The 26,175-nt window shown below is 42.9% G+C and overlaps 1 long non-coding RNA gene across 3 annotated transcripts in view; it reads right to left on the bottom strand.

The window, feature by feature from the left end:
* The window catches only part of LOC122540575, a 228,468-nt gene that overhangs the window by 139,380 nt on the left and 62,913 nt on the right, over window positions 1–26,175 (bottom strand). For all 3 annotated transcript variants that reach the window (XR_006309353.1, XR_006309352.1, XR_006309354.1), the window contains one exon: window positions 20,426–20,469. This is a non-coding gene — a long non-coding RNA (uncharacterized LOC122540575). The remainder of the gene's footprint in view (window positions 1–20,425; window positions 20,470–26,175) is intronic.

Here is a 26,175-nt window from a genome sequence, read left to right as displayed (position 1 = left end):
GATACAAACACACACATGTACATCAATGTACAAATACCCAGTCATTCTCTCAGCCTCCAGCCCTCTCCAAAACACTGGCAAGGATGCCACTTGAGAAATCATAAAGGAGAAATGCAAAGGACTGCAGACAAAAGGAGTGGCTCAGGCTGTGACTATGCAGGAGCTGAAACCCCTACTCCTACTGTGATCCTCACATTCCAGAACAAAACTGCCCACACACGGCATGTATTAAACAGTGACTTTGTTCTCCAAGATGCTAAGGGCTCTCTCACCTTTGTACTGTTGGGGTTTTTAATTTAATTTGTAGAAGCTGAGTGTAACATGCCTGCACACAAAATCACTAGTTACTTCAGAAAGCTTCAGAACAATGGAGCAGCACGGTGGCTCAGCAGTTAGCACTGCTGCCTCACAGCACCAGGGACCTGGGTTTGATTCCCGCCTGACTGTGTGGAGTTTGCACATTTTCCCCGTGTCTGCGTGGGTTTCCTCCGGGTGCTCTAGTTTCCTCCCACAAGTCAAAGATGTGCAGATCAGGTGGATTGGCCATGGGAGATTGCCCACAGTGTTAGGTGCATTAGTCAGGGGTAGGGGAATGGGTTTGAGTGGGTTACACATTGGAGGGACGGTGTGGAATTGTTGGGCTGAAGGGTCTGTTTCCACACTGTAGAGAATCTAATTTAATTTACATACACTTCTTACCCCCCAACCCTTTGTCCTTCCTTCAAACATTATCTTGGAAAACTTACAACGTTCCCTCTTAATTGCAAAATGTACAGCCCTACATTCAGTGTACTGTCGCTGTGACACGTGCACACATCTGGAATCAAGCAGCCTGTAGCCATTATTACAACTTACAATTGGGTCAGGAATAGCTAAGAGACCCCAACACCTGAATGGGGGGAACATAATAGATTGCATGTTAGTCACAGACACAACTTGAGCAGATCTTTGGTGAATCAACATTTCTTTGGAGTTAATTATGTGATGTCAATATAATGGGACTCGAGAGGTAGGGAGAACAGGGAAAGGTTAAAGAGTGAGAGACAGACACAGGGACCATCCTATAATCGGTGGGATCACTGGCAATCAAACAGCATTGAGGGCAGGGTCTAAACCCCTTGTCTTTTTGTTTCTGATTTGTTTGAGAGTCACTCTCATTGCGTAGCTGGCTGGCCACACTGCCGGAGTGCAGATGGTCTGATGCCTTGCATGATCGAATTGCTCAACTTTACCCAGACACACTCATTGTGAGCAGGTTCCTGAGGAGGGAATCGTGTGTGCCCGGCATTTCACTGAGTCATGAGTGAAGCCACAGAGAAGCACTGTTGACCAGAACTAAAATAAATATCAGGCTGCGACAAATAACAAAACCTCTCCAGTGGTGCAGTCTGAATATTGAAGAGATTTACATGGTGTTTGTTCACACTTGGAGTTTACCTGCACCAATCCTGACCAAATGGAGTTTAATATAAAGGTGAATCAGTAATCAGCGGGGGGTGGGCAGACCGGTGTGGGCTATTGTTTGACATTCCCAGAGACACACAAACACTGGAAAATCATTTCAGACAGGGAAGGACACATTTGTTCCAAAAGAAATTCAAATAAACCCAAAGGTTAATCCAATTCCCTCTCAATTCTTGATACATGAGGCAGTGGCAGAACACTTGCTCAGAGTTAGTTTTTTATTGTGGTTTGGCTAACTTTGAATATTCCACCTCTGAGTGAATCTGATTGTATGTTAACAATCAGAGAATCATGTTTGCATTGGCCTTCTCATTTTAAATATACCCACTCTGAAATATAAAACCACAAAGATACACACAGAACAAAGGGACAGACACACACAAATACAGACACACACATACACACAGATACAGGGGCAGAGATACTGACACACAGAGATACAGACACACGAACAGACACAGTCATAGAGAGACATAGGTAGATACATACAATGCCAGACATACCAACAGATACAATACTGATAAACTGCGCTCTGTACTGGTTAGTGGAATATGGAAATGATACAGGCTTGTAATAGAAATTTCTGCAAACCGCGAGTGAGAGAGACAAAGATCAAAGAATCCACCGCACACAAAGGCCCAAGTGCTCGCATTTCTCTCTCCTCTTCCCACCCCCTCCATTCTGTCTCCCAGCCCCAATGCAATAAATCCCCAAGTGCTGAGCAGCCTCATCCATCACCTCCCTGCCTGCAATTAACAGCCCCGCAATGCGATCGATGAAATGCAATAAGCAAAGCTGTGCATTTCTGAAGTTTATTAATTCGCTGACTAGCTTCAGCTATGAACGTGACACCAGAGATTAAACATTCAGGGGATGGGGTCAGTTTCTGTTTGTAAAAGAGAGGATTCTGCAACAGTCCAGTGAGCACACAAAAATCACTTTTACACCAACAGCTCATCATTGTGGGGGATCAAATTCCTGACTCCACCATGTGAACAGCCCTCCCTCAAAGAGGCTTCTCTGTCCAGGAAGGGGGTGGAAAGCAGCCTGTGGGGAGAGAGGGGAGATGAGGGGGGAGGTCGCTTGTACAGAGCAGTCCATTCCAGAGTCCCCTGTGCCTGAACAGGAGCAGACTGCAGCCGCCCCAAGGTCAAGTTCATTGGGAAAATGATTACTAACCAGCTGCTGGCTGAGTTGACACCCCACCTCCACCTCAAATAAGCTACTATTATTCCCCAACCCCACCCCCCCCATCCTACCATCACCATAGCCCCCTGTCTCCTCAGGAAACCCAGAGGTGTTTTGAAAACATGAAGAGGTGTCAATGTGAAGGGAAGCTGGTGTTGCATCCTCTCTATTCCCATCTCCCCCTCGCCCAACCCCACCTTGGGATGGGTGGAGGTGGGCGTCTGAAGGCTAACTACAACACACACCATTCCTCCTATTCCAGTATTTCTTTACTCTGATTCCAGGAGGCTTGCAGAGTTCATACTGAAAGCTCTCTATCAGTCTCCTCTTGTCTCCTTGATTCTTCACTGTTTCCATTCACTTTCCCCAGTGTCACTACCATTTTCTCTGCCTCTCCTTCGCCTCTCCCTCTCCCACATCCCTCAGCCTTCCTCTCTCTGTCTTTTTCCCAGTCACACTTTATTGATGTTTCTCCTCCGACTTCCCCCAACGTCCCTCCCTCTCTCCTTGTCCCTCTCTTTCTCTTCCTATCCCATTCTCTCTCTCTTCCTCCTCCACTGCCCCCCTCACAGCATCCCTCTCTCTGGATTATTTCTCCCTGGTCTCTTTCTTGTCTTCAGTTTTAATTGCCCTTTTCTAGTTTTCAGCTTTGCTATGTTTCTCTCCAGGGTGACCTCTCCCTCTCGCTGTTTCTTGTCTCATCCCCACCACTTGCCTCTCTCTCCCCAACCAAACCATTCCCAAATCTCCCCCCACTCCAACTCCCAGCTGGAGTTCCTCGGAAGTCGGGTGCAATTTGGGTGGATCACAGTGATTCAGACGTTTCAGGTGAATGTATTAGTCAGGGACAGAGGGCTTTCTTGAAGCTGATATTGTTGTCACTGCTGGCCAGGAGGTGTGCTCCTCCGGGCTGGGAGTGAGGCGGGGGGAGCTCCCTCCATCCTCGCCCACCACCCTCCTCTCACTTGGGGGTGCAGGGCCCAGGGAACAGGCAGGGAAGGGGCTCCTGCTGTAGTCAGGGAGTGAAGCACACACCACATCGCCTCTCTGCAACAATCCAGTGACTCATTCCCCTTTAACCCACCTCTCCTCTGTGAATATTATCAAGTTAATGAGCAATCCGTTGGAGGGGATTTTTAAAATAAACCCTCCAAGCCCCCTGTCCCTCCCTGTCACCATCCTGTCACCCGTTTGCTCAGGGGCTTCGAAAAGTGGTGGCTGAAATTCCAATGTTATCCCTGCTCCCCCCCACCCCCAACTCCTCTCTCTCTCTCTCTCTCTCTCTCACTCTCAGACAATGGTGGACAGGAGCAGCATTCAGACAGAGAATCAAGTTTATGTGGGAACTGTCTCATCTTCTGACCTCACATTTGCATTTGAATCACTGACAAAACAGACAGTGACAACCTGGTTTGGGTGGGGTTGGAGACATTATGAGGGATAACCTCCCAATTCCAGAGCACTGAGTTCCTTGTATGTCTGTCTGTCTCTGCTGTTCAACAGGGTTAATCCTTCAGCCCTTTTTATAGTTATATTTGTAAGATCATCCTTGAGTTACTGCCTCTGCTAAACTCAACTGTGGCCCTGTCATTCATAAAAGTTTCTGCGCATTTAGAGGTAAAGCCACAAACAGAATGTGTAATGGGGGTCAGTACCTAAAGGTGGGGAAAAAGCAGGAAAGTAGAGTTGACGGTTATCAGATCAGACATGATCTCATTGAATGATGCAGCAGGTCCAATGGGCTGAATGGCTTGCTTCTGCTCCAACATTTTATGGGTTAAACATCCTGGATTGTAAATGGCAGGGTACCATTTTTAATAAATTAGTAAAGGCTGAATCACCCCATACCCTGTCCCCACCGTCTCCGCACAGTGGTGAAAGGGTCCTGTATACCATTGGTTCCCCATGGGTCACGTTTGCTCGGAACCATCTAGTTAACCACTCATGTTCACTAAGCCCACCCTCCAGCAAGCTCCCACAAATTCACTCTAACCCTCTCCCTTTCACATTTGTGTTGTCATTCTTTCACATTCACTTTCTCCCTTTCACGTTCTCAGATACAATCTGATACTCTCTATCCTTATTGCACAGATTTCCATTGTCATTCTCTCATCATCTTATCTTTCCAGTGACACACAGGCTCACGCTAAATCTACCATGACCAGTCTCACACACTCACAATTTACATTTACATAGCATCTTCATCAGTTTAGGTCATCCCCGTGCACTTCACAAGAGTGTTATCAAACAATATTTGATGTTGATCCACTGAAGGAGACATTGGGGCAGGTGGCAAAAAGTTCAATTAAATTGTTTGGGTTTTCAGGAATATTGTGATGGAGAGGAGAGCAAGGGAGCACAAGAGAGAGAGAGGATGGGCGACCTAGAGAGGGTAAGTGAGGGAATTGCAGAGCTCAGGAACCAGCCTGAAATGAAATCTGAAAACTTAGGATGCATAAAAGATCATACTTGGAGGAGCCACAGAGTGGTGTGGAGCTGCAGGAGATTATAGAGCTAGGGAGGGATAAAACTATGAGAGGATTCAGAAGAAAGGATGAGAGTTTTAAAAACAAGGTATTGGTTACGCAAATGGAGATCAGTTCCGATAGGGGCAAGGGGGGACTGGGACTCAATATGACGCGTGGGACAAACAGCAGAGTTTTGGATGGTCTCATGTTTACAGACCCCAACTCACACACAAACACTCCTTTGCCTCACAGACACATACTCTCACACTCTACCTCGCATACTCTCTTTCTGTTCTGGCCCTGCCATATGAGGAGAGGGTTAAAGGAAGGTCACTGTCTGTACTGATATCTCCATACACAAGCAAAACCCAACTTCCTCCTATTCTTCACCTTGAGCTACTGGCCAACCAACATTAAACCTGAAAGAACAGAGAAAGATCCACTCAGTTTAAACACAAACATAAATTTCCTGAGTTTTACAGAAACAAGTGTAAAACAAGGTTGCCAAACAATTGAATTCTGCAGTGTCATCAGGTGTAGTTAGAGAGGAAAGTTGGTGCTTAAGAAGACAAACGGTCATTGGCACTGATCTCTATTACCGTCTCTTGCCTTAGAACTCTCCAGGATAACTCTGCTCATTCAATTCTGGCTTCTTTAACATTTCTGACTTTTAATCCTGCCACCAACAATGGCCATTCCATTTAAGGCCTTAAGATGCAAATTCCTTCTTCAAACCTCACCACCTCCTCCCTCTTGAAGAAACTACCTCTACCTCTTTGAGTGACCATTTGATCAGCCAACCTGCTATCCCTCTACATGCTTCAGTTATAATCACCCCTGCAGCGTGTCTTGAAATGTTCTGCACTGTTAAAAGGTGCTGTAGAAATACCAGTTATTGTTGAAATGTACCAAAGTCCGTACTGTAAATTACCTGCCTGGTAAACATGAGGCTGGATTGCCAAATATTGTGGTAAACTCTCACTAGACTTCCTGTAAAACAGGTAGACAAGCAAAAGCTCTCCTGTCTCGCACATGGCAGAATAATTTAAAATTGGCCCACAGAAACCTGATCTTTAAAAATAAAAACAATTTAAAACTGTCTGCTGATTGCTTAATGCTGGTGAGAACAGACTTGAATGTTGTATGGTGAAATGCTGTTCAAGTAAACTTCTGGATAATTGTTTACATGGCTTCAGTGATGGTTCTGGGATCTTGCTGTCCAGAAACTGGTGGCTATGTTTCCCACGTTCCAGCAATAAACAGACTTCAAAAAGTACACCATTGGTGGTGAAGTTATCCCATGGGCTGTGAAAAGTACTATATAAATAATTTTCCTTCTTTATCTTTTTATTAAAATATGGAATCCTTATGTTTTGGAAGCCCATTCTGATCCTCCAAAGAGCATCTCATCTAGACCCACCACCCTGTAACCCATCCCTGTAACCCTGCATTCCCTATGGCTAACCCACCTAGCCTGCACATCCCTGGACACTATGGAAAAAATGCTCATGGCCAATCCAACTAAACTGCACATCCATAAATGTGCAGATGAGAGGAACCCCACAGAGACACAACGAGAAAGTGCAAACTCCACACAGACAGTGGCCCAAGAGTGGAATTAAACCCAGGACCCTGGGACTGTGAGGCAGCAGTGCTAATCACTGAGCTACCTTGCCATCCAAATCGCATACATATCATTGAAACAAAATAATATTTTTTGTTTCTTTTCAAAATACTGAAAACACTCCTTGTTCGAGTCATAGAGATCTACAGCAAAGTAAAAGGTGCTTCGGTCCATCAAGACTACACCAGTCAAAAACAGCTACCTAACTATTCTCATCCCATTTTCCCGGCACTTGGTCTATAATCTTGTATGGGGAGAAAGTGAGGTCTGCAGATGCTGGAGATCAGAGCTGAAAATGTGTTGCTGGAACAGCGCAGCAGGTCAGGCAGCATCCAGGGAACAGGAGAATCGACGTTTCGGGACATAAGCCCTTCTTCAGGACTTGTACGCCTTGGCATTGCAAATGTGTACAGAGAAAATATTTAGGCTTGAATGCCAGAGGGTTAATCAGTAGGTTAGCAGATGATATAAAAATTGGTGAGCTGGTAAACAGAAAGGAAGGTAGCCTTAGATTACAGGAGGCCTCAGGCGACTCTCTGCGTGGAGTTTGCACATTCTCCCTGTGTCTGCGTGGGTTTCCTCCGGGTGCTCCGGTTTCCTCCCACAATCCAAAAATGTGCAGGTTAGGTGAATTGGCCATGCTAAAATTGCCTGTAGTGTTAGGTGAAGGGGTAAATGTAGGAGAATGGGTCTGGGTGGGTTACGCTTCGGTGGGTCGGTGTGGACTTGTTGGGCCGAAGGGCCTGTTTCCACACTGTCAGTAATCTAATCTATAGATGGGCTGGCCCGATGGACTGATCAGTGACAAATGGAATTGAATTCAGATAGGTATATGGTGATGCACTTCAGCGGGACAAACAAGGCAAGGAATACATGATGCACAGGAGGACCCAGCGAAGCACTGAGGATCAGAGGGAGATTCTAGCTGTTTTAAATTGCTGGAATTAAAGAGCTAGACAGGGGAAGAAAAAATCTTTAATGCAAATTTTGAATTAAAGAAAAGCTCATGGCTCTCATGCCTATGAATATATAATCAGTCTTTAAGTTAAAATGCTCACAATGTGCATTAGATATTTATTTACTGCTGTAGGAAAATGCATGAAAGTGCAGTTGATTTATGCTGCAGTCTAACCTAAAACGCACTTGCTGTCTTCTTGCTTCTCATTCATTACGGAGACAGAAAACTGAGCAGGTCAGGAGCAGACAATGAATTTCAATAGCCTGTCACAAATGCCATCCCACAATGCCAAAAGGAATTTTCAGAAGAAAGATCCTCACCATCCAGATATATGGGGCACTATCTGATCTTCCTTTCAGCCATTTTGGTAACCTTGAGAGATGGTGTGACAGTTAAACAAGCTTTGTTTTTTCTGAACATTCCTGAAAGACAGCACCTTGGTCGATCAATCTCCTGACTCATTTAATACTACTGTCAGGGCCAAGGATGGAAATGATCCATTATGTTGATTGAATGCTTACTGAGGAGAGCAGCAGAAAAGAAAGGGCAGATGCATTGCAAGCCTCCTATGTCTGAAGTCCTTGATACAGAGACACGGAGGCTTTGGCCAAATTAGAGGAAGTCTGCTACAATGACCCATTCACCTTGATAGATTGTTGTTTGTTAAGGACAATAGGACAAAAGCAGGTAGCTAGCCATTAAGGTACAGAACAACAATGATCTAACTGAATAGGGAAGCAGTCTAGTGGGGCAGAATGGTGTCTTTCTGATATTTGCAATAGAATAGTGATTAAATGGTGACAAATTTAGAGGGCTATGATGATAGGGCTGGAGAGTGGGAATAGCTGGGTAGCTCTTTCAGGAGCTAGTACAGACACAATGGGTTGCATGGCCTCCTTTTTACAGTAAAATTCTGTAATTGCATAAACCTCAAGTAGTATTTAAGTGGCTGTAAAGACATCCTGATGTTCTGGAAGCTTCTAAAGAAATGGAAGTTCTTTCTATTTATTTTAGCAAATCAGTTTGGAATTTAAAGAAAGAACATGCTGAGGAAGACGTGGGGCCATTACAGATTTCCTATTCTACATCCTTTCTCAAGAACCAGCAACAGCCCCGAGGGCAGTAGTCACAGCTCTGCCAGAAGGCCACAGGTTCAAGCCCAACTCCTGCACCATCAGCACAAAATCCAGGCTCCCACTCCCCACGTGGTACTGAGGGAGTTCTGCCAAGGGTATTGTCTGACAATTAGGTTGTTCAGTGAAGCCTGCACTGGTCAATGTAAAAGATCATAGCACAATATTCAAAGGAATGTTGGGGTGGGGTTGCTCAGTGACCTTGTCCAGATTGATCTCTCTGTTGTTTGTGGGATCTTGCTTTGCAGAATCTGACTGCTATGTTTCTCTATCTTACACCCAATGATTATACTTACGTTGGTACCAAATGGGTTGTCAAGTACTTTGCAACATCCTGGTAAAAGCACTGTAGAGATGCAAGTCTTTCTTTCTTTGAAGCCAAAGCAAAACTAAAACTCTCTATTCTGGGCCCTGGAAACACCTTAAGCCTTTGAGGCCTTGACTTCAGCAACCTGCCAAGCCATCACTTTCCAGAAACTTCAAAAATGCAGAATCCCAGAAATTCTGTGATCACAATCCCAACTTTCTCCTTCCCCTCTGTTCTCAGTGACATTACTGTGCACCACCACGACCTCCTGCACTGTTTCCTCTTATTACCCCCCCCTGCCCCAGGCCCTGACTCCAGATGACCAAATCAGGATCTCACAGCCTAAGCTCTTATCCTTGATCAGTTCCACGTGATCCCTGGGAGGTCTGTGCACTCACTGAATCCTGGCCTTGTTGCCATTCCCGATTTTAATGGCTCCACTGTTGGTGTCATACATTAGGTCACGTGAACCCCAAATTTCTCTGTCTCTCTTAAGATGCTTATTAAAACCTATCTATTCAGTCTTTGATGATTTGGTGCCAAATTGGTATTGCTACTGTGAAGTCCTATGGTTTACGTTGTTAAAGGCTCTATATAAATGCAAGTAGTTCAGTAGCAGTAGTGTACACTATCTACAAGATACACTGCAGAAATTCACCAGAGACCCTCAGACAGCTCCTTCCAAACTCACAACCACTTCTATCTAGAAGGACAAGGTCAGCAGATACATGGGAACACCACCATCTTCAAGTTCCCCTCCAAACCACTCACCATCCTGACTTGGAAATATATAGCTGTTCCTTCACTATCACTGGGTCAAGATCCTGGAATTCCCTTCCTAAGAACATTGTGGGACAACCCACAGCAGATAGATTGCAGCGGTTCCAGAAGGCAGCTCACCTCCACCTTCTCAAGGGGCAACAAGGAACTGGCAACAAATGCTGACCAGCCAGCGACACTCACACCCCACAAAGGAATACAGTTTTTAAAAAGTTTCAGTGATGCTCCTTGTCATGGTCTTTAGATCCCTCTGTAATCTCCCAGGGCAAACCTTCAGCCAGACATTTTCCTATACATTTTCAATGGGGTTTGGCCTGTTTAGCACCTGTCTCTTCCATCCTAGCATAGGTGGCTGTGACTGCTGGCTGCCACTATAACCCCTCTCTGTTACTTTAGGAAGCTTCCCAGCTTCTTTCATGTTCTTCCTGAGAAGGTTGTGTGGCCAATTATGATAACAGGAATTACTTTGCACTGCAAACAAACACCGTTATCAAATCGCACAGCATAAAAGGAGACCATTCAGCCCTCTGAGACTGTCTCAGCCCTTTGGAAAATTCTTTGCAATCGTTGCTGGAAAAACACAGCAGGTCTGGCAGCATCTTCAGCTTTTGAGGAAGAGTTACTGAGCCCGAAACGTTAACTCTGCTTTCTCTCCACAGACACTGGCAGACTTAAAGAGTTTTTCCAGCAATTTCTGAATTGGTTTCTGATTTCTGCAGTTCTTTGGGCTCTTTTTCTGTATGATCATTCCCCGTTCTTTGCCCCGAAACGTGTATTTTTTTTTTGCTCCTGGTATTTATCCGCCTTCTTTTTGGAAGTTACACCTGAATTTCTTTCTGTCATTCTCTCAGACAGCATATTCCAGATCATCACATGTCGTTTCATGAAATCTTCTCTCTATCTACCCTTGTGCTATTGTGCCAATTATTTTTAAAGTGTGTTCTCTGGTTACCAGAGGAAACAGTTTCCCCCTATCTACTCGATCAAAACCTTTCACCATTTTGAACATTTCACTGACATCTTGCCTATCACATCATTTCTAGAAGCTGTCAATATTTTCTCGGTATGTTATTCCCTTTCTTTTAATTTTTCTGTCTCTGTCAACTCACTATTTTCTCATGAAGGTTTCTGCAGCAAGAAGATTCATCATCAATCTCCCAGGCTCTGGTCTACTGTCACATCTTACTCCACTCCTAAGTACCTGCAGTACAACACTACAGACAAGGGACAGTTCATCACCCACTCTCCCAGTCACTTGAGCATTAGAGAGACTATTTCCTGGTTGCTCCTGATGAAGCCTGATTGATCTGATGTCATTGTGTTTGTAAATGGAGACACCTCCAACATCACTGCTCCCTTAAAGATGAAAAAAATACTGATCCTCTTGTCACATCTGCTCACTTTAGAGGACTGGTACTTTGCAAAGCAATCGGAAAGAGGCACTTCGACCTTTCCAGAATAAAGCCAAAATTGGAATGTATAACCATATTCCAGAGTTACCAAGCATCAGTGTTTAAATGTAAGATCCTGCAGCACCTAAAAGCAAACTCCCTTTGTCCCTTCATGCTATTTGCAGATGGATGGGTAAATCAGCTTATGGGTTTGGCACAAAAAATGTATACACACGCACACAGACACACACATGCACACAGACACACACACTCACATACTCACACTCGCCAGACAAGAGCATAACGAAATAAGAAACAGGAGCAGGATTGGACCATACATACAGACTATTCAATGCAATCTTGGCTGATCTTCATCTTCAACTTCAGCTTTCTCACTTTCCTGAGGGACTAGTGATGGAGCATTCACAACTCTTTGGGGTAGAGAATTCCAAATATTAGCCATCCTGTGAATGAAGACATTTCTCTCTCAGCCATGAATGTCTGCCTCTTTTTCCTCAACGTGCTCTCCATGTTCTAATTTCCCCATCCAGAGTAAGCAATCTGTCACTGTTGAGTCCCTTACAGAATCTTGTTTGTTTCAATGAGATCATGTCTCATTCTTCTAAACACCAGAGTATGCAGCCCAATTTAATCAGCCTATTACAGGACAATCCCCTCATCCCAGGGACCAAACTAGTGAACTGCCTCTGAAACAAGCAAATCCTTCTTTAAATATGGAGATCATACACACAGTATTCCAGGCATGGTCTCACCAAAGCCCCACACAACTGTGGTAAAAAACATCTTTATTCTTGTCCTCCAATAAAGGCCACAATGTTTTACTATAGTTGCATGCCAACTTCGTTCATAGAATCATAGAAACGTACAGCATAGAAACAGTCCCTTCGGTCCAACGTGCCCATGTAGACCACATATCCTAAATAAAGCTAGTCCCAATTTTCCAGCATTTAGCTCAGATACCTCTAAGCCATTCCTGTTCATATACCCATCCAGATCTCTTTTAAATACTGAAATTGTACCAGCCTCCACCACTTCCTCTGGAAGCTCATTCCATATACACACCACCCTCCATGTGAAAAACTTCCTTGCATGAGTATTTCTGAACACGAATTCTTAAAAAGTTTCACATCTTTTAACAAAGTATTCTGCCTTTCCATACTTGTAGGAGAAAGTGAGGTCTGCAGATGCTGGAGATCAGAGCTGGAAATGTGTTGCTGGAAAAGCGCAGCAGGTCAGGCAGCATCCAGGGAACAGGAGAATCGACGTTTCGGGCATAAGCCCTTCTTCAGGCATTCCCGAAGAAGGGCTTATGCCCGAAACGTCGATTCTCCTGTTCCCTGGATGCTGCCTGACCTGCTGCACTTTTCCAGCAACACATTTCCAGTTTCCATACTTGTATCCAAGGAAAATAATCTAACGCTTCCCACATTATACTTTATTTGTTCTGTTTGCTCACTCACTTTACCTGTCTGTATCCCTTTTCAGCTTCTTTGTGACCTCCTTACAATTTCCATTCCCATTTGTGATCAATAAGATTGGAGTGCTATATTAATCACTTGGATGATGAAGTAGAGTAAGCAGCGGAGGCTCCAGTACTGATCCATGCAGCACTCCACTCATCACTACCTGCCAAGTTGAAAGTGCCCTATTTATCCCTACTTTTTGCTGTTTGATAACTAGTCCTCTCTACATATCTATGAATCTTTACCATGCAGATTGACTTATGTGTGGCACCCTATCTAATATTTTTTTAAATCCAATTATACTACATCTACTGCTTTCTCTATTTCTATTCTACAGTCTGAAAAAAATCTCTAATAAATCTACCAAACAGAATTTCCCCTTTGCAAAACCGTACTGACTGTGATCTTACATCAGTTTCTGAATGCTTTGTTAAGACTTCCTTAATAAACGACTCCAGTCCTTGTCCAACAGCTGATATCAGACTACCTGGGCTAGAGTTCCCTATTTCTCACTCCTTCTTGAAACATGCTAACTTCCAATCTGCTGGGACCACTTCAGAATCTAGAGAATTTTGGAAAATCACAACCAGTGTAACAACAATCTCTTAAATTCTCTCTTTTAGAAGCCAAGGTCGAGGGATTCAGGACCTGGAAATGTATCAACTGTTAGTCCATCAAGCTTCTCTAATACATTTCTTTGCTGATATGAATTATCTTAAGTTCCTCAGATCCCACAATATCTTGCATTTCTAATTTGTAACTTGTGTCTTCCCCTGTGAATATTTGTTCAATGCCTCTGCTACTTCCTCATTCTTCATGATAACAACCCGTCTTTATTTCTAAGCAACCAGTATTTACTTTAGCTACTTTCTCCCTTTTTTATGTATGAATGAACATTCTTACAATCTGTTTTTGTATAGCTGGCTAGTTTACTCTCATATTCCACTTCCCTTCCTCATTCCACCAACTATTCAGTGGTCCTTTGCAGACTTCTAAAACACAGCAAATCCTCGGATTATTCATTGGAAGATTCCAAGTGTCTTCTTTCAATACAATACTATCCTTAATCTCCCCAGTTAGCCCCAAATGGGTTTTGTTGCAGGACTTTACAGAATAGAAACAGGCCATTCAACTGAACTGATCTTGCTCATGTTTATACTCCATATGAGCGTCCTCCCACCTGACCTTGTCTCACCCAAGGAGGTAATGGCCTATGGGTATTATTAATGGACTGTTAATTTAGAGACCCAGTTAATGTTCTGAGTACCCAGGTTCAAATCCCACCGTGGCAGTTGGTAAAATAAAAATCTGGAATCAAGAGTCTAAGAATGACCATGAAATCATTGTCAATTGTTGGAAAAATCCACCTAGTTCACTAATGTTCATCAAGAAAGGAAACTGCTGTCCTCACCAGGCCTGGCACCATACCTTACCTTGTCCAGTCTAATGTGACTCCAGACCAACAGCAATGTGGTTGCCTCTTAACTGCCCTCTGGACAACTAGGGATGGGCAATAAATGCTAGCTCAGCTAGTGATGCCCTCATCCTGTGCATGAACTTAAAAAAATTTTTTTTTCCCTCATGTACTTAGCCACCTTACTCTCCTGTCAGATTTGCCTCAATCATTCCCTATGGTAGCAAATTCCACATTCTAAGAACTTCTTTAGTAAAAATACTTCTCCTGAATTTATTTATGACTATTTTACCTTTATGGACCCTTATTCCGATCTCACCAGCAGGTGGAAACATCCTCCCTCCATATATCTTATCAAACCTTTCCATAATGGGGAGGCAATGGCCTCATGGTAATATCATTAGACACTTAATCCAGAGACCTAGGCAATGTCCTGAAGCCCTGGAGTTGAATCCTCCATGGAAGAAGGTGGAATTTGAATTCAATAAACATCTGGAATTAAGAGTCTAATGATGACCATGAAACCATTGTCGATTGTTGGAACAAAACATCTGGTTCACTAACGACTTTCAGAGAAAGAAATCTGCCGTCCTTACCTGGTCTGGCCTACATGTGACTCCAGACCCACAACAGTGCTGTTGCCTCTGGGCAATTAGGAATAGGCAATAAATGCTGACCTAGCTAGCGATACCTATGTCCCATGAATGAATTTTTTTTTAATTCTAAAGATCACTATCAGCTTGTCTTTCTCTCAAGAAAAGAACCCAGTCTGTTCAACATTTTTATTTAAATTTATACCGTTTAGTTCATCCTGGTTGTAAATCTGAGATCTAGACAGACAGTCAGAGAAAGAAATGATAGTCAGAGGGAGAGACACATGTTCATTTCATATTCACTCACTCTCTCCTGCAGTCAGTTCTATATTTAAAAGTGCCAGTGGCCCAAGAAAATCTTTGACAAATCTGTGCTGTTGACACCATTGTCCATGCTCTGGGAGGCCCCATTTCCATTGTAATAAGCATCTTTCATACGCTGACAGCACATGTTGCTTCAGAGCCTGTACAGCTTGTGATCGGAATCCAGCTACACCCTCACCATCACGGCCCCTCTGTCATGGCCAAGGTTTTACATCGTAAAATTGATATTTCTGGCATGCCTTCAGACATGAAGTCTCACAGTGTCTTGGATTTCAATAACACGCTTTGTCTCTCCTTGGTGAACCAACTCCTTGAATAAAACGCTGGACTGTGCTCCAGAGAATTTGTTGATGGGCAGCACGAGAGAGCAGCAACCACCCCCACACCTCCTTTTTCTTGGGTGGGGGGAGTGAGTAAAGAATTCAGATGTATGGAACATCAGTCAGAAAGCAAGGTGACCTCTCTGAGACTCAGCCTCCAGCACAGCCCCTTGGGAAAGTCTTCCTCTCTCAATTGTAATGGTCCTGCACACCAGGGGTTAGAGACCCCTATATCTTCACCCAACATTGCACCAACTAAACTGTACCTAATGAACAATCGCTTTCTGAGAAACCTTAAAATCTTATAGCACAGAAGGCCATTCAACCCTTCATGCCTGCACAGTTTTCTTACAGCGCCATCCACCTCCTCTGCTCTTTCTCCATTGTGCAATAATAGCTTCCACTTCAAGTATTTATTTAATTCCTGTTTGAAAGGTGAATCGGAAATCTCAAATCTGCTTTCACTGGCCTTTCATGCACCATGCTGTGGATCATAACTACTTGCTCCTACCCCTGCTCTGGTGGTTAATACTTTCCATCTGTGTCTACTGTTAATAGCCCCATCTGCCAGTGGAAACAGTTTATTTTTATTTTATTCTCAAACCCTACCATCATTTTAAAACAAAATACTGGGGATGCTGGAAATCCAAAACAAGCATAAAGTGCTGGAGAAACTCAGCATTCTGTGGAGAGAGAAACAAAGTTAATGCTTCAGCGGGGGAAAGAGTTAATGTTTCAAGTCCAATAAAAATCCTTCAGGACTTCCGCCGCACTTTCTGATTCATTCCTCATAATTTTAAGTCTCTTCCGAACCTGCTCCACTCTAAAGGAAAACAACTCCAGCTCCTCTCGCCTCTCTGAGTAACTACAGTACCTTGGCACTGGTACTAGTCTGCTGCATCCTTGTCAAGGTCTTCTGGGAGAGTGAGGCCAGGGGTTAGGACACAGTCCTCCAGCTGAGGCAGAAGCTGAGTGAGGGACACACCCCAAAAGATTGGCTGCTGCAGGTTGGGATGACTCTATCTTGTCTTTCTGAGGGTTGCAGTATCTGCAGTGGAATCAGCAGACCATCTGTTCTAGTGATGGGATACGGCCCAAGTACAGACAAGTGGGACCAGTTTAGATTGGGAAATGTGGTCGATATGGACGAGTTGGACCAAAGGGTCTGCTTCCATGCTCTATGACTCTGTCAATTGAGGCATAAATATTGACCAGGAGACTAGGCAGCAACCCACCTTCTACCCCAAAGCTGGTCTCTCCAGCTGCAAGGTGTTTTGAGACACATTGGAAAGTGCATGTTTTGCATTTTTCTTCCTTATACGGCTTGACACAAATTAGCAACAGAACTGTGTATCTCCTGGTCTCTCTGGCTTTGGTGCAATACTGAGCGCACTCTTTACCCATCCAACTCTCAAGGGAACCCTCCCCTGGCCATAGGGAGGGACCTTTGCTGAAGAATAATAGTTTGGTCAACAGATCTGTTCCAATTTGCAGATGGACTGTTCCCAAAGGAAAGTGCCTGTCTAATTTCACAGCCCTGCACATTTGAGAAGCCAAATCAGTTTCTCCCCCCCGGGGCCCAGTTTTGGCTGCAGCTCACACTGACCTATTTATTAAAGTACATCAATGAAATATTATTTTGAAATACATTCTGAAGGTAAAGTCAAACCATCTGGATCACTGCAGGAGTCAACAGAGATTTCTCCAGTTTCTCTGCAATGGCTCCATTTACAATAATCCATCATAATCATGTTTTCAGCTCTTGTTCCCTGTGAGTCGCTCCCTATCACGAAAAGACGCCTTTGTCTGTTAAATAAAACCTTCGACTGCTGTCGAATCTGAATTTGGAGTGTTTGCAATGTGCTAACCATGTAATAGAAACATGTTTCATTGTCAAGGAAAATACGCCAGGGGCACAGCTTATAGGGGCTGGTCAGGTAGCAGCTGGAATCATACAAACAATGAAAGAAGGCCATTCAACCCACCATGTCTGTGCTTAGCCTTTGACAGGCTATCTCACTTCCCCCCCTCTTTCACCACAATTCTGCAGAACTTTACTTTTCATCCAATATTTATCCCGTTCCCCCCTCTTGTATAACTTATTGAATCTCTTTCCACTGCCGCTTCAGGCAGCACGTCATAACAAATAGCCTGTAGAAACATTTCTCATCTCCCTCACCTCCTGCCTCTCTGAACAGTTATCTTAAAATGGTGCCGTCTGGTTACTGATTCTTCCATCCTATTCAAATCCCTCAGGAATCTGAATATGTATGTTAAATTTCTCCTTCATCCATCTTGCTGCAAGAAGAACAAGCCAAGCTTTCTGAGGAACAGAAGCAGGTCAGTTAATCCATCAAGACTGCTTCCTCATGTTGTTAGCTATAGCAGCTCTGAGCCACCATTTTTCCTTTTCTGCACTCCCTTGTTCACAGCTGTGGGATTTACAAGTGTTTTTATCGCTTGTTCTCCACAGGACAGTGAAAGAATTCAGCAAAAAGAAAAACTAATGAAACAAGACTCATCTCATCATTCTTTATTCAAACTGAGCAGAGGGGATCGCGTTAATGGACATATTCCATTGTTTACAAGAATGATACTAGAGACTTCGGAGACTGGGGAAGCTGAGGTTGGTCTCCTTCAAACAGAGAAGACGAAGGTGGAGATTTGAAAGGGATTTCCAAAATCATGAATGGTTCTGATTGAGTAAATAAGAAGAAACTGCTTCCAGTTGCAGAAGCGGTAGTAACCAGAGGAACACACTTTGAGGTTGATTGGCGAAAGAAACAGGTACTACATTTTTGAGATTGCGAATGTCATTGTGAAATCTGCTGACTGTAAAAGCTATGGAGGCAGAGTCAATATTAATTTTCAAATGGAATTGGACAAATAATTGTAGGAGAAATTGTGAAGAATGTGACTAACTGTGCATGTCTTTCAAAGAGTTATCAGAGCCATGGTGGGCCAAATAGTCTTTGCCTGTAGCTTTACGATGATGAAATTTAGGATATCCTCACCACTGTAATGTTCACTTGCCTCAGATTTATTTCCAGCAACTAAAATCTGGGGAAACGTCAGGAATGTGTGCTTCAGCGAAGTATCAGTTCATAATCCTCAGTTAGAGTAAAGAGTGTAATCAATTGATGAGACTCCTGCCAAACGTGTGATACTACAGCACCACACTGATATTAACACTAATTCTCAGCAGCCTGAGCTGTTCATAGATTCAATACATTATCATGTGCCTGACCATATTCTTTCAATTAGAGACACCAAGGAAACAAAGTTCATGCCGAACATAATCTCAAACTAAACTAGTCCCACCTGCCTGCTCCTGGCCCATATCCCTCCAAACATTTCCTAATCATGTCTGTATCCAAATGTCTTTTAAATATTGTAATTGTGCCCACATCCACTACTTCCTCAGGAAGTTCAATCCACACACGAACCACTCTCTGTGTAAAAGAATTGCCCTTCATGTCTTTTTAAAATCTCTCTCCTCGCATCTTAAAAATGTGCCCCCTAGTCTTGAAATTCCCCCATTCTAGGGAAAAGACCATTAACCCCTCATGATTTGATAAATCTGGTTAATTGCAACATTTTAACATGTTAGGTAACAGAAAATTGAAGTTTGGGGGGACTTCTATGATTTAGGCAACTGAAAATATGACTAACAATTAAATCAAGGATGCAAATGATTCAGAATTGGAGGAGCACAGAGATCTTTGAGTTAGCATCATCAGAAGCAAAGGAATAAGGAAGGACACAACCACCTGATGAATGAGTGGCGCTCCAAAAGCTAGTGCTTCCAATTAAACCTGTTGGACTATAGCCTGGTGTTGTGTGATTTTTAAGTCATGAGCAAGTGAGAGAAATGGAAGGAAAGAATGACTTTTATAAGGGCTTTGTCTTTTCCAAATCATTTGTAACTAAGACATTTAATGTCATTGTGATGTCAACGTCAATCATTATCCTAATTTGGTAACATATAAAGAATCATTCATCCATCGTTCCTGTACTTGATGAATTTGGCAATGTCTCTATTTTAAAATTCTCACCTATGCCTTCAAAGCCCTCCATGGCCTCATTGTTTGCTAGCTGTGAAATATCATCTGTATCGACAACATCAGAGATCTTGGGGCTCCTCTAATCCTGAACCTGTGAGCATTCCTATTTAAATGAGCAGGGTCTTCAGTTTCCTGGGCCATAAGTTCTGGAAATCCCTCCCAAACAATCTTCTTTCCTTTAAGATGCTCACAAATGTTTGTCTGCTTGACTAAGGTGTTGGTCAGCTTTCTTAATATCTCTTTATGTGACTCATTACCAAACTTTGTTGGATTATAATGCTCCTGTAAAGGATTTTGGACCATTTGTGCTACTTTAAAGAAGTTTTATGAATGCAAGTTATTGTGATCATTACAAAATGTCAGGGCTTTCTTATCTATCTTTATTTGACAAGCAAGTGAAGAACAAAGATTGTCATTTCATAACAAAATCCTTAGAGGAATCTACTTTTTATTCTTGCACAAAGTAACGTATTGGTAAACTCAACACATCACAACTACAGTCAAATTTCCAGAAGATTAGTTACAAAAACAAAATTGGAGTTACAATTTATTTTTGTTCTATTTTTAATGTACAGGATTCTGTCGGAAGTAAAGTCCTGTAATATTTTAATAACCCATTGTTTGAAACTCTCTTGCAGAAAGATTTTGAGCATGCAGAAAGAATCTAACTTCTTCCCTCTAAATAAAAACCAAAATGAAGTTCAGATGCTGTAAATCAGAAATAAAAATAGAGATTGATGGAAAAGCTCAGCACGTCTGGCAGCATTGGTGGAGAGAAATCAGAGTTAATGCTTTGGATCCGGCGACCCTTCCCCACAACGTTCTGAGCTTTTCCAGCAATTTCTGTTTTCATAACTACTTCACTCGCTAACTCTGCCTCAGAAAAATTTATTAATGGGAATGAAGCACTTACCTCTTCTGAACTTTGTTTTTCTGATTCCAGGTTTCATTTTATTCCTACAAGGGTGAAAGAATGCTGTGATTAAAATGCTATGTTGTAAAATTACCATGCCAACTTAGCCCTGGACATTGGAGACCTGAACGACCTCAGGCTTTGCAGTGCTCAAGATCTCAAACAACATTTTGGGGTTTTTTTGCACGGATGTGGGAATGCTGGCAAGATCAATATTTATTTCCAATCTTGACCTGACCTTCTCGATCTACTGCAGTGCTGTAGGGTAACCCCACAGTAAAGGTGGAGAGAGAGTTCCAGGATTTTAACCCAGTGACACAAAAAGCTTGGCAAAACAGTTCCAATAACATTTGATGCACTAAATATTAGCTTCAGTGCCTCTGTACGAGAAAGTGAAAATAAAACCAAAACCAGATAAGGTCCCATGGCTGATCACCCATCTGTTTCAGCTCAGCCAGTGTGGAGTGAAGTTTGTAAAGGGGTAGATTCACAAGGTAACTTTCAAAAGGGAATGGGGTAAATAGTTGAAGGACAGAAACCTGCAAAGGAAAGTGGTAACAATCACTAGAAAGACGGATGGTTGGTGATCAGTTCACTGAGCCTCAGGCAATGTTGGATCCATCACAGTAAACTCAGCCAGTGCAGGAATTCTTAGCGTCACACTTCATTGCAAACCAGCCATCCAGCCAACTGAGCTCAGCCAACTCAGAAATGACAAACTGGAAATCTTTCAGAGAGCTAGCATGGCTATTATGGACTAAACGACTTTTCCCTGTGCTGTATTATTCTGTGATACTTCCATCATGTTCTTCATATTGACCTATTCAGGCAGTGCATTCCCAATTAGAACAAAGCAAAACATTGTAGAAGCAGTTCCACATCCCTCACCTTTGGTTCATTTGTCAATTACCTTAGATCTGTGTTGAAGCCCCCCTGCACCCCACCTCCTTCTAAGTTAAGAATAATTACTTATTCAATGGCACATTATTAAAACAGAACACTGACCACAGTGTCATTAAACCTGTTTTTTTTTTATAATGCGTTTATTTCTTGACAGTCAGGAGGCATTCAAAAGCACACAGAATGAATGTGAACTGATCCAGAGGGTGCGATGTTTAGACACACAGATCAGTCTGGGCCGAAGGAAGAAACACTGCGATAATTTTGACCTGCCTGGGTAAATGAATCAATCCTTGTCACTTCTCTCTCCTCAGCATCACTCAGTCACCACTGAACGATGGCTTGCACAGGCTGTTCTCAAATGTGAGGTCTATCTGCAATCTATCCACAGTTGAATAACTCACTAACACTGCACACACAAGAAGAATTACCACTTAGATATCATCCCTGCTGACAAATCAGGAAACAGTCTCATTGTGGGTCAAACGCCTGGCACTCCCTCCTTTAACAGCATTATGGGTGCACCTAGAAAACAGGGACTCAGCAGTTCGAGAATACAGCTCAGCATCACCTTCCCAAGAACAATTAAGGATGGGCAATAAAGGCTGGCTTAGCCAGTGACATCCACACCCTGTGAATAAATTTTTTTGAAAAACTTCAATGTCCTCTGTAGAAATAAGCAAAACAAAAGAACTCATCATTGACTTCAGGAAGCAAGGTGGAGTGTACGCCCCTATCTACATCAGATTGAGGTGGAGACAGGCAAGAGTGTCTCGTTCCCCAGAGTGACAATCACCAACAATTTGTCCTGGTCAACCTACACTGATGCGATGGTCAAGGAAGTTCACCAACGCTTCTACTTCTTTAGGAGGCTAAGGAAGTTTGGTATGTCCTTAAAGACTTCTAGGAGAAAGTGAGGACAGCAGATGCTGGAGATCAGAGCTGAAAATGTGTTGCTGGAAAAGCGCAGGTCAGGCAGCATCCAAAGAGCAGGAGAATCGATGTTTCGGGCATGAGCCTGAAGAAGGGCTCATGCCCGAAACGTCGATTCTCCTGCTCTTTGGATGCTGCCTGACCTGCTGCGCTTTTCCAGCAACACATTTTCAGCTCATGTCTTTAAAGACTCCAACCAATTTTTACAACTGTATCATAGAAAACATTATATCTGGAAGCATCACAGCACAGTTTGGCAACTGCTATGCCCAGAACTGGAAGAAATTATAGAGAGTTGTGAACATAGCCCAGTCCATCATACAAACCAGCCTTCCATCCATTAACTCTATCTACACTTCCTGCTGCCATGCAGAGGCAGCCAACATCATCAAAGACCCCTCCCACCCTGGTTATAATCTCTCCTAACTTCTTCCATTAGGCAGAAGATATAAAACTTAAATACATAGACCAACAGATTCAAGTACAGCTTCTTCCCCACTGTTATTAGACTTCTGAATGGACCTCTCAAATTTCAAATTTAAAGTTGACCTTGTTCTGTTTTACTATCTTAATGCACTTTGTATGGTATAATCTGCCTGTACTGCACACAAAACAAAGCTTTTCACTGTACCTATGTATATGCAACAATAATAAATCAAATCAAATTAAGAAAAATCCATTAAGACCTCAGTGCAGTACCCAGGGAGTGCTGCACCAGCAAAGATGTCACACTTCAGATGAGAAGTTAAACTGAGGGTCACTTTGTCCTCTCAGTTTAATATGACAAATCTCATTACACTAACTGGAGGAACTGCAGGAGGTCCCATTCCTGCTGTCTGGCAAATATATAGTCCTCAACCAGTATCACAAACAGATCATATGGTCATCCCCACATTGTTGCTGCGGAATCTTGCTGTGCACAGACTGGCTTTTTTTCCCCCACAATATAACAACAACTATCGGTTTAGCTCAGAGTAGACATCAGAAGTATGGCCTGAACAACAAGGCTACAGCTCGGGGAGAGTCGATATTGGGAGGAAAAGGTGTAAAAGGCGAGGGAGGATTCTAGTGGAGGACAGCAGCCATCAGCTGCCTACAACTGCTGATCCACCGTCAACAGGAGTTGCTACACAGGGTTGGTGGAGAGGAGAATGTAATATAATATTCAATACTTCCTTGGCACAGCTATACATGGGGCATTACAAGGAAATCCAGTATCATAGACAACCCATCACAGCGAACAATGAAGTAAGTGATCCTCCTGTTTATTCAAGTCTTTTATCAATTTTCTGCTAAGAGGAATTCAGAGTAGCTGTGGTTAGACCACATTGAGTAGAACATAGAACAGTACAACACAGTACAGGCCCTTCGACCCTCAATACACGAATAGTTCTGAGCTTCATTTAGTAAAATTGTATGGAGGCATCAGAGATGTACTAGAATGATACCAGATAAGAGTGATGTTTATGAGGGAAAGCTAAACAGGCTGAGGTTTTGTTCTCAAGCCAACCAAAGCTTTGACTTGTTAAAGGTCTTTATGGTAATAAAATAGTTTGATAGGGTAGTCAAAGAGATTTCATCGCCTGTGGGTAAGTATAATCTTGGAGCAATAAATATGAGATTCACTAATAATCAGGAATTCAGAAGAAACCTTTCAGACAGCGGGAAGAAGGTGGAACTTGCTCCCATAAGGATTGGTTGAGAGGAAGAGTTTTTTTGTAAATCATTCGCGGGATGAGGGTGTTACATGGCCAGACCAGCATTTCTTTCCTATCTCTAATGGTCCAGAGGGCAGTTAAGAGTCAACTACATTGTTGAGGGTCTGGAACCACATGTAGGCTAGACCAGGTAAGGATTACCAGAATCACTTTAGGGGAAGCTGGATAAGCTCCTGATAGAGAAGGGACCAAATGGTTAATAGGTCCAGATAGAGGGAGGACAAGGTAGGGTGGTAGGTCCTCATACAGGGAGGACCAGTTGGGTTGAATGCCCTGTTTCTGGACTGCAATTACTGTGTTCAAAGCAGGTACATAAATATTCCAGATAAGGAGACTTTGCTCTATCTGTCTCGCTCTGAGGAGTGAGACACTGCAGTTTTACAGCAGTCTGACACTCTGATTAATTTGGGAGATAACTTTGGTTTGCTGTCCCTGACGACAAATGTTCTCTATTTTAGCTAGAGCTGATGTTCCATTCAATGTCATCGAGCTGTTAAAGTGCTGTCAGTTTGATCCTGCTGTACACACATTTCCTGGTTGCAGCATCAATATTACAGTGGGCTGTGTGTTGGAATGGCGTCTGTGTATACACACCAGACTGGAGATTAGAAATGGCAGAGATCAAAAACACCCTTCATAATGGCATCACTTTTCTTAAATTACAAGTTTCTAATTCAGGTTAAATCACCTGTTCACCCAGATACAACAATCGTACAGTTCGGATTTCTTCCTCTTTATAATGTATCTTACGGAGAGAGAAAAATGGGGCAGTCTGTCTTAACTGACTAACTTAAGAAGAGGCACTAGACTCGACATGTTAACATTGTTTGTCTCTCTACAGACACTGCCAGACATGCTGAGTTTCTCCAGCAATTTCGATTTTGTTTCAGATATCCAACATCTGCTGTTCTTTGCATTATTTTAATGTGAGAGTTGATTTATTTGTCAGCCGTGACTCAGTGTTCTCAACACTGAGTCAGAAAGGTGTGGGTTCAGATTCCACTCGAGGGCATAATGTAGCCTAACAGTCAGCGCAGCACTGAGTGCACTGTTGGAGGTACCAACTTTCAAGTGGATGCAAAATACCATTCTTTACAAAAAAAAAGGGTTGTCTCAGCCAATTCTTAATCCATGACCAAAGTCACTAAGAAAGCCCATATTACATTGTCATTTAGCTCATGACTGTTTGTGGACTCTTGCTGTGCACATAATAATTGACACTCTTGCTACATTACAGCAAGGGTTACATTTCAAAAGTACTTTGTCGTTTCTAAAGTGTTTTGTAGCATTTTGCAAGTTCCTAAATAAATGCAAATTCTTCTTTAATGTAGCGATATTGTTCCTTCATCTGACCAAAGTTACAAAGCACTGTGCTTGCAATGATGCATTTCTCCCCCCTCAGATACCAATTGCCCTCTGGAACCTTGCCAAGAGACCACTGCACTTCTCTTTGGTAGATGTTGGCAGCAGTTCAGCAGCTATCAGGTTAGGGTGGGCGTGGTTTGGGAGGACGTCCATTTCCCCATCTCACACAGGTTTCTCTTTAGGCTCTGGACAGTCATCAGTAAAGAGATCCGGAGGAAATGAGTCCTGACCTAATTGAGGAATGTGTGGACTCATTACAATGTCTCCACAAGAAATGAAGCCAAACAATTTTGCACTGAGTTTGAAGAACCTCAGAGACAGTTTTGAATGAGATTTTGAGTTTAATATGTTCCACCCTCAGCATGCTGTAGTGCTGAGTTTATAATTCTTCTATCAGATTTACTCAGAAAACCTCATACAATATCTGACCCACTTTAGTTTCTACCTCACTTAGACTCCAGAATCATAAAGCATCTTACCGTTATATGGTGTCTTTAAAGTGCAATAATTATCCCAAAGGAATATTATACAAGAAAATTTCAAAACTAGCCAAATAAATTATGTTGGATTTATGAAGCAGTAATTTGGCCCAATCAACCAAGCTTCCTCCAATTTTTCCTCAGCTAAACCTCCCACTGTTTTCCTCGAATTCCCTCTCCCTCATGTACTTCTCTAGCTTCCCTTAAATGTAAAGGTAAAGTTTGCTTCAACCACTCCTTATGGTAGGGAGTTCCACATTCTGACCACTTTGCACATTAAGAAATTTCATTTGAATTCACTGCTGGGTTTCCTTATAAAAATGGGCCTCTAGATATGCTTCACCACACAGCATTC

The sequence above is a fragment of the Chiloscyllium plagiosum genome, chromosome 35 (assembly GCF_004010195.1).
Source record: "Chiloscyllium plagiosum isolate BGI_BamShark_2017 chromosome 35, ASM401019v2, whole genome shotgun sequence".
Taxonomy (NCBI): Eukaryota; Metazoa; Chordata; class Chondrichthyes; order Orectolobiformes; family Hemiscylliidae; genus Chiloscyllium; species Chiloscyllium plagiosum.
Note: the sequence above shows the minus strand (reverse complement) of the source record. Positions and strands in the feature narration are given on the sequence as shown.